The following is an 8,648-nucleotide window of genomic DNA, read 5'->3' as shown; positions in this document are numbered from 1 at the left end:
CTGATGTTCCTGAGTGCGAGAAGCGGGGGATGTGTCTTACGGAAAATGTACGTGTATTAGGTAACTTTTATGCAGATGTGAGTGACAGTGCTATTGACTGTGAGTGCAATGTTAATAAAATAATAATATATATTCACTAAGATGCCTTTAAGTAGAAATGCACATAACACGAGACTATGAACTGATTCGTTTATAAAAAGATCGGGAGCAGAGACTCACAAGAACCTAACACTGCATTTCTCCTGGGAGCTATGGGTTGGTATTTGCTAATTCAGTGTCCAGCGTGACCTTCTAGAAGGTACCTATTGCGAATAATAAATCAACTGTGCTTATTTCAGTTTTTCTTGGGGCTTGAATGTGTTAAGTGTGGGCTTGCAGTGACTGCAGTTACTACAGCTCAGTGACGTGTGCGTTTACCTGTCCATCTCCTGAAGCCCCAGGTGTGGGACTTGGGATCCTCCACATGGCTGGGAGTGTGGTCCCCAAGTGTGCACACACAGTAATAGCACCAGCCTAGGCTTTTCCGCCCCTGCCTGGAACTTCCAGCAAAAACATTTAATTCATTTGGTTTCACTTAAAGGTCAGCAGAGCTCTGATGACTCACAAAGGCTCTTTTCACTAGCATGACCCATTAGGTCCTCACAACAATCGTGTAGTGGTGGCATCATGGTGCCCATTGTACAGATGAACCTCAAGTTCACAGAGGCTAAGTAATCGGGCTAAGGTCAATTAGTGTGTTGGCAGCAGTCCGAAGGCTCAACTTCCATTGTCTTTCCACCCTGGGGTTTTCCCTGTTACAACATAATACTCTGGGGAAGGTAAGAGCCAGATCTGCTTACTGACACTGGAGTGTGAATGAGTACACTGCAGTCCCCAAGGACACTGGCTGAGAGCTGTCAGGATAAACACCTGAGTGCCCACTCCCCAGTCTGCCTCTGCCTGGGGCCATGGTTCAGGAGTTCCCCTGAATCACCCTGGCTCCTCCTCCCTCCCTCTGCCTCCGCACCTGTGACAGCTCCAAGTCACCTGGCCCGTGATAGTCACAGACCTCTTCCTAGAATCAGATCCCATGACCCCGCACCCCCCTAAGAGAATCAAATGACGCCTTTGCCCGTAGGATAAGTCCCCACTGCTTATTGAGCACTCAAGGCTTCCCAGTCAACTTCCCTCTCCTGTGTTTGGGTAATAGCGGGGATTGAACCCAGGGCCTTTGCATTGAGTTACACCCCCACCCCCTTTATATTTCTAAATTTTGAGAAAGGATCTTGATAATCGCCTGGGCTGACCTTGAACTTGGGAATCTCCTACCCCAGCCTCCCAAGATGCTGGGATTACAAGCGTGCACACCAGGCCCTGCTTCTCCCTGCCTTTCCCTCCTGTCAGTCACTTGGGCTGCTATAACAGTACCCCACAGACTGGGAGGCTTGAACAACAAACACAGTTCCGAGGCTGTGAAGCCCAAGATCAAGGGGCAGGCAGATTCTTTGTCTGGTGACGGCTCTCTCTTCTGGCTGTCTTCTAGTTGTATCCTCATATGGCCAGGAGAAAAATCATTTCTCAAGTCTCTTCTGATTAGGCTACCAGCCCCACTCACAAGGTCTCTTACCCTCCTGACCTAATTACAAAGCCCCACCCCCTCAGGTCATCCCCAGAGGTTAGGGTCTCAGTGGTGAATTTTGCTTCCCTTTACCACCTCTTTCAGTCCCTGCAGCAGGGCAGCACCAGGCAGGCACGTGCAGAGCGAGGGCATCTGCTGTCTGACGCCCCACTCCCTTCACCCTCCCCCTTTTCTTGTTTTTCAGCAAACACTCTAACCTCATTCTTCCCTGAGAGAGCCAAGGCCCCTGGAATATGGGTACTCTTAACCTGATTCCTACAAATTCCCAGTTTCTCTCTGAGCAACTTCCCACCTCCTCCTCCCTCCAGCCCCTGGCAACCTTCTTGCAATTTTTTGTCTTAAGAATTTCAGTGTTGCAGGTCTCTCACGGACTCATACAATACTGATCTTTTGGGGACTGGCTTATTTCATTCATATTGACCTTAGGGTTGACCGTGTAGTAGTTGTGTTGCAACTTCCTCCCTATTGTACAGTGTCCTAGTTAATGCTAGACCACGTTGTGTGCACCGTTCATCCGCTGGTGGACACTTGGTTGCTCCCACCTTTGGGCTATTGTGAATAATGGTGCTGTGAACTCGAGTATGCCAATATCTCAAGATCCTCCTTTCCAGTCTTTTGGTTCCATACCCGGAAGTGAAATTCTGGGTCATATGCTAATTCTGTGCTGCACTTTTTGAGGAAACGCTGTACTGTTTTCCGCAGTGGCGATCTCAGTTTATATTTCCACAAGCAGTACACAAAGGTTCCAGTTTCTCCACATGCTGGCTAATATTTTTTAGTTCTTATGTATTTTTGTTCTTTTTTTGAGACAAGGTCTCACTGTGTAGTTTAGGCCCTGAACTTAGGACATTGCCTCAGCCTTCTGAGTTCTGGGAGCACAAGCACGGTCCACAGGGCCCAGCTCTCCTGTGTGCTTGATGGTGGCCATCCTCATGAGTGTGACTGCTATGTGGTTTTGATTTGCATCTGTCTGAGGATTAGAGAAGTTGGCATCTGTATGTGCTTCCTGGCCCTTTGTGTATCTTTTTTTCCTTTGACCTGTGCTGAAGATTATCCTAGTAGTCTGGTGAATCTGTCCCCTCTGTCCCACACCATTGCTGCTGCCTGAATTTAGATCTTCCTTCTGTAGGGACAGGGGGCCCTGTAGGCAGGGAAAGATAGGATAAAGGGCTCATTGAGCTTTATTAAGATCAGTAAGGAAACTTACTAAAGCAGTTTCTGCCTTCCCAGGTAGACTCAGCAGTTAGGATAATTAGAAAGACAAAGGAGGGAAAAGCTAGCTAGATTGGGAGAGGCGCCAGGCAACACAATTACCAGGAAGGCAGGCTCCTCTCCCCCACAGGACAAATGCAAAGGCAATAAGGACAGCCTCCTAAGGACTCTTATTTAGTATGTAAGACACATCTATGTATATACACATGCATGTATGTTCTCACTTTAACATCACTGTAACATTGCACCAGATACACACATGTGCACATGCCCCCTTAATCACTAAGTGGTCTTCCTAGTAAGCTTTCCCCCTTCACTTACTCATTACAAAGAAACAGGAAGAAAGCAAATGGCCAGAAGGATCAGACAAAGACCAGTGCCCATCTGGGGGATGAGAAAAACCCTGGTTCCCAGTGAATGGAGCCAGGGTTAAGAGCTCCTGGGCTTTGAGCTCTGAAGCCCCTTCCCAACTCTGGATAGCTTCCTATCCTCTTTCTTTTCCCCCAATAAGCCATCTTTTGTTATACTAAACTTTGCAGTTGTTTAGTTCTTTACTGGGGCGCTGGGAGCTGCGTTTTCAGCAGAGCAGTGGCGAGGCATGACAGGACGACCTGGAGAGCTGCCCACCCCTGGATGGCACACTCCATAGGTTATTTATCCATTTATCCTTGTGCTGCTGTGGATAAACCCAGGGCTGCATGAATTCTCCACCGCCGAACCACCTCCTCAGCCTCAGCCATCTTTTCTTACTGTAATTTTTGTGAGATTTTACTATACATATTTGTATATTATGTATACTTATTTTTGTTATATTTGGTGATGATAGTTGTTAAAGTTTGGACGGCCCCTCCCAAACTCTCATGGAAATGTAATTGCTTATGCGCTGGTGTCAGAGGGGAGATCTTTAATGGGGTGACCAGGCCATGAAGCTCAGCCTTGGAGGGGAAACTTAATGCCTTAGCAAAAGAGCTTGGCGGAGTGAGTCCTCTCTCTGCACTCTTCCTTTCTGCTGTGTGAGGAGGCAGCCAAGAGGCCCTCACCAGATGCTAGTACCCTGGCCCTGGATTGAGAGCCAACAGATTTCTCTTCATTATAAATTACCCAGTCTCAGGTACTCTGTTATAGTAGCACAAAATGGACTAAGATAATGAAGGTAGTTATTGTAATTGCCTTAAACTGATGTCTTGACCTCTAATTCTTCTACCCTGCAATCCAGTTTTTATTCTGCAACCTGTGTGAAGTTCCTAAAATTCATGTCTGACAGTGTCACCCTGACTTTTGGTCCTTTAGTGGACCCCACTTAAATGCATGAAGGCCGGGTTCACTGGCACCTGGCACGAAGACCAAGTTCCATAACTTGTTGCCACCTCTACATCGTATTCCCACCTCATTGCCTTCTGCTTGTCCTCAGACCAGACCTTCATCTCTTAGCAAGAACAAACGCTTATAGCTTCTTATTGTTCAGTCTGTTCCCGAGGTCTGTAGGCCCTTTTTCCTTGCTTTTCTGATGAAGTCTCCTCCTAGGGAACCTAGCTGCGGTTATGTCATTTGTGAAGCTTCGATTGTGTCCCCTGTAACCAGAGTCCCTGCTTCCTTCTGAATGCTACAGGAAAACACGTTACTGCACATATTACAGATGTTTGGGAGAGGTTTTGTATATTCACGTGGAGAACGAAGCAGGAGAAGCTGGCTTCCCTTCCGTCTGGATTTTAGTCTGAATCACAAAGAATTCACATTTACCAGGGTAAGGGGTTGGAGAACGGAGGATATAGGATGTGTATTTCTCTCCAGGCAGAGTCCTCTGGATTACAATATCTTAAGTGGTTGCGCATGGTTGTGGAGGTGTCGGCGAGAGTAGATATCATTTTGTCACAGGCCGTGAAACTCTGGCTCTCAGGAGTCACTCTGGGAATCTCAGAACCCTTAAACAGTGACAGTAGCAGAAACTTTCTTCGGGGCGGTCTCCTGAGGAGCCAGGAACCAGCCCTCTCCCTTCCGGCTCCACAGCGCCCTCTGGTGGCAGAAGCTTTCGAGCCAAACTTTCTCGGCACCTGCGGAAGCACCTTTGCTCGGCCGCGTTCACGGAGGGGTGGGGGCTGAAGGTTCCCGCCTGGCATAAAGGATCTGCGGAGACAGCTGTGCACAGAATTGGTTCACTCCCTTCCCTCCTCCCCCCCGTGTGTGCTCTTAAATGGGCTCCCCAGAGTCCCTGAGTCCTGGAATTGGGGTAAGAGCCTGTGAATTTCAAAAGACATATGTGCGCATGCTTATGCATTTCAGAAGTTTTCAAAGAAAGCCCCCCGCTGACCCGGTTAAGAGCCACACAGCCGCTTAGACTCTCAGAGAACGCTTGGACCAGTGGTCTCAAGGGAGACCGCGCTTTAAGAAAGACACACATTCTCCAAGCGGCTAGGATGGGACTACACCAAGCGCGATGCAAAAGTTTATCTTACTGCCAACAGGCAGTGTGTTGCAGGAAGGTTCAGAGAAGGATGCAGAAGGAACAGAGACTGGAAACATTTCTGCTTATCATCTGGGGGAAAAGGGGAGAGGGGTTGTAATAGGAAGACAGGACATTCATTTACGGTCTCTGAAGTGTTCACATGCAAGTGATCTCATACATACAGCCAGTAAGTCTTAAACAAATCGCCCACATATTCATATTCAAATTCATAGTCTCTCTCTCTCTCTCTCTCTCTCTCTCTCTCTCTCTCTCTCTCTCTCTCACACACACACACACACACACACACACACACACACACACGCACACACGCACACACTCACACACACGCTCTCGCGCGCCTACTACTCCATCTAGTGGCAAGAAGGAGAACTTCACTTCTTTCTCCTGCTAATAGAAATGCAGTTACAGGCAATAGGTCTGTCAGCCAGGGTTTTTCCAAGCAAAGACACAGGCAGAGAATTCAAACAAAAATCACCATTCCATGCCCAAATCACTGTTCCATGATCAAAATTTTTCTCAGTATCTTTGCAGTATTTTATTAAACCACAAAATCCCCAGAACTCATTACTAATCCTGCTCTGAATACCTTGTGGTCACTTTTTTTTCCTTGGTTGATTACTGTTGCTGGCTGCCATAGACAGGATTAAAAATTATGCTTTATCTTTTCTTGATTATTTTGTATTTTTACTTTACTTTACAGATGAAAACGTGAAGGAGCATAATAACAATAATAATCTGCTAAACACAGAGCATGGTGTTTTGCAAGGTTTTTGTCTCAGGATCCCTGGATCCCAAAGACCTTTAGTTTGAGCTAGTTAAGCCTAGCAATATTTTCCATACTAGAAATTAAAACTAGGAGCCAGTGTGTTTTAAAATCAATTTAATAATTTTAAGTTTATCTTACATTTTAACCCGAATAGAATATTTTAGTATGAATAATAAATATAGACAGAATATAAATATATAAAAATAAATATATAAAATACAAACAAAATATTTATTATAAATAAAACTTTTGGTAATAATGTGACAAAGCAGAAATACCTAATGAGAAAAGTGGCTTTGTTTTACCTTTTTTTAAACGAACGCTTTAATATTTTGCATATTAGAAGGCAGCTGGATTCTCGTATCCGCTTCTGCGGTTAGTCTGTTGCACTATGTTTTGTTGAAATACACAAAAAATACCCAGTCTTACACAGATATGTAGTAGAAAAAGGGAGGAGCATGTTAACAGCCTTTTTGGAGGACTGTGGATATAGTTCTTGGGTACTACATCGAAACTCAACCACGGGAGTTTCCTAAATGTGCAGTCTGAAAGCATATGGATGAAGTGTTCATAAATAGGTCATATGGGAGAGATCGATGTTCTGAGTTATGCAGAGCTTCCTAAGGGTGACACACTTCATATATTATACAGTGACACATTCGTTATTTACTTTGTGATGCTGGGATGAAATCCAGGGCCTTGCGCATGTTAGGCAAGTGCTTTACCATTGAACCACACCTTTCTTATTTTTAAAATTTGAGACAAGTTCTTGTTGAGTTTCCCAGGCTGGCCTGGAACTTGTGGTCTTCCTGCCTCAGCCTCAGACTGGCTGGGATTACAGATGCACATCACTACTTCTGGCACAAAATCATGTCCTTTAATATCACTGTCAATCATACCCGAGTCTTTACATAGCTGGGAACCTGTCAAACTCACTTTTCCAGATACAAGTTGTATAAGATTCAGTTTTTTTTTTTTTTTTTTTTTTTTGCTTGAAAACTTGAATGATATAACTGGCAACAGACACTCTCACTTGTTTTCCATGAAATGACAGCTTAGTTAATTTTCAGGAAAATGTCTATCCGTATTCAAGTCCAATTAGCAATAGTCTGTAGGTCATTTGTTCTTTCAAGAAAAAATGGCAGAGCGCGATGGAAAGCAGCTAGAAGTGCTGGAGGCAGCAGAATGACCCAGGTGTACTGATTTAATTTAATCCAATCCTCACTTTCCTCCGCTTTACCAAGGCTACACTTAAGGAAGCCTGGCTTCCCTCGCAGTGAGGACACGTGGAAGGAAGACCGCGAGTGCCCGTATACTTTGTGCCACAGCTCTTTCGCCATGAGTGAAGATGGCAACGCAGTGAAAAAGGCAGAGTGCACAGCCGGGCTCCGGGGACTACCCTCGGGAAGCTCTCCTGTAGATCAGGCACACCGTGATCCAGGATGGGGAGGAGAAGCATCTGATCCATGAAGACTGGGCCCCTCTCCATCTCTGCTTGTGCTGGGAGAATTAATTTAACCCCAGCGCCCTCCCCTTTTCTACCTTTGCTCCGGCACTGACCCCTCAGGGTGGAGTTCTGCCTACAGTGCTGTGTTCCCCCTTGGAGTGCCCTGTGGTGGGGCTTTGAGGTATTGGTTCTGCAGCTGAGCCTCAGACAAGAGGAGAGGACCCGGGGGTGGAGTGGGGTCATGGCTGGGGGGTTCTGTATTTGGAAGGAAGTGAAGGAAGGTTTGACCTCCTTCTTGCAGAGTGTGGAGAAGCTGCTTCCTCTTCCCTCTGCAGCTGAAGCCCTACCCTCCAAAGGCGGGTGCGCCCAGCCTCCGTGTTTTGGAGAGGTTATCATGCTGGCTGGGGTCTTAAAGGAGCTTATTAGACCCTTGGAGCTGGGAGGCTGCTGCGGGCCAATCCTGCGGTGCCCAGGCCCCTGACATAGTCATGGGGTGGGGCAGGGTGGAGAGAGAGGGCTAGGGCTTCAGAGGCACAGAGAGGAGTGAAGAGGGGAGGGGAGGCAGGAGTGCGGGCGGGTGAGGGGGTCAGCAGATACGAAGGCTGGGCTCTCGCCTGGGTTGGCATCTAGCTCTCCCTGCATTCCTGGCCCCAGCCTGGGCACGGAGTGGAGGCGGTGGTCACCATGCAGGAGCTAAGTTTAACAACAAAGACCCGGCTGCCCAGCTGTTGTTTCTTTGTATGCCTGAGCACGTTGTTGGAGGGGAGAGCAAGCGTCACCCATGTCAAGGGCAGTGAGTGGCCGTGGCCGCTCCTCCCAGCGGGAGGGGACGGTTGGTGCCTCGAGCTTGGACAGGATGGCTTCCCAGCCAGCCCTTTCCCTGCGACCCGCAGCCCGGAGCTCCCAACCTTATTTCAAACCCCGAGGAAAGGCGAGGGTCCTTCCTGAGCCATGTGAGGCAGCTTCCTGCATGCCTGTGGCCAGAGGCACCTGTCGGTGCTTTTCCGTGGCCGTTCCCTGATTCAGCGAGCTGTCTGAGCACCTACTGTGTGTCTGGCGTGGGGCTCACCACTGAGGATTCAGAATGAGTGAGACTCGGTTGGCACTCGAGCTTCTCCCAGACTAGTGAACAGATGATACC

The sequence above is a fragment of the Chinchilla lanigera genome, unplaced genomic scaffold (genome assembly GCF_000276665.1).
Source record: "Chinchilla lanigera isolate Chin_1 unplaced genomic scaffold, ChiLan1.0 scaffold00005, whole genome shotgun sequence".
Taxonomy (NCBI): Eukaryota; Metazoa; Chordata; class Mammalia; order Rodentia; family Chinchillidae; genus Chinchilla; species Chinchilla lanigera.
This window is presented reverse-complemented; position numbering follows the sequence as displayed.